Source organism: Physeter macrocephalus, chromosome 2 (genome assembly GCF_002837175.3).
Source record: "Physeter macrocephalus isolate SW-GA chromosome 2, ASM283717v5, whole genome shotgun sequence".
Lineage (NCBI taxonomy): Eukaryota > Metazoa > Chordata > Mammalia > Artiodactyla > Physeteridae > Physeter > Physeter macrocephalus.
The window spans coordinates 4539732-4540945 of record NC_041215.1 but is presented as its reverse complement, the minus strand read 5'-3'; positions in this window follow the sequence as shown (position 1 = coordinate 4540945).

Here is a 1214-nt window from a genome sequence, read left to right as displayed (position 1 = left end):
GAACATGAGCGGCTATTATTGCACAACAGAGTCTACAGGCCGGGCAGGGAGGAAGCTGGGAAGGCAGCCAGCCCTTCTTGGAAGCTGGACCAGAAGAACCAGAGGGCTCTTTTATTTTTGTTTTTGCTACTAAAGATACTAGCAGAGGGACTTCCCTGGTGGTCCAGTGATTAAGAATCTGCCTTTCAATGCAGGGGACATGGGTTTGATCCCTGGTTGGGGAACTAAGATCCCACATGCCACGGGGCAACTAAACCTGTGTGCCACAACTACTGAGCCCACTCAACACAACTAGAGAGAAGCCTATGCACCACAACGAAAGATCCCACATGCCACAACTAAGACCCTATGCAGCCATAAATAAATAAATAAATATTATTTAAAAGATACTAGCTGAAATAAATGAGGGGGGGGCTTCCCTGGTGGCGCAGTGGTTAAGAATCCGCCTGCCAATGCAGGGGACACAGGGTCGAGCCCTAGCCCGGGAAGACCCCACATGCCGCGGAGCAAATAAGCTCATGCGCCACAACTACTGAACCTGCGCTCTAGAGCCCGCGAGCCACAGCTACTGAGCCCAGGTGCCACAACTACTGGAGCCCGCAGGCCTGGAGCCTGTACTCCGCAACAAGAGAAGCCACTGCAATGAGAAGCCCGCGCACCGCAACTAGAGAAAGCCCGCACGCAGCAACAAAGACCCAACATAGCCAAAAATAAAAACAAATAAATAAATAAATTTATTTGTTTAAAAAAGAAGGAAATGGGAGGGAAGTTCATATTAAATAAAATGGTTTTTTTAAGGCTAAAAGAAATACTAGCAGAGCCCATTTAGAGTTTTTTATCCTCAGCCCAGAACTTAAATTTGCATCACTGATCACGAAACAGAATGGTAAACGTCATATGATATGTTTATATGTGGAATCTTTTTTTAAAAGTGATACAAATGAACTTATTTACAAAACAGAAATAGACCCACAGACATAGAAAACAAACTTATGGTTACCAAAGGGGAAGGGGGAGGAGATAGGGATAAATTAGGAGTTTTGCCATACACCTGAAACAACACTGTAAATCAACTCTACTTCAATAAAAATAAAATAAAATAATAAATAAATTTTTTAAAAGAAGCAGAATGGGACAACACTGCTACCGGTGACTGCCAGTAGAAAGCACGTAGAGTGCAATAAGAGCCCCTGTCTTTCAAACCCACCCCCCCC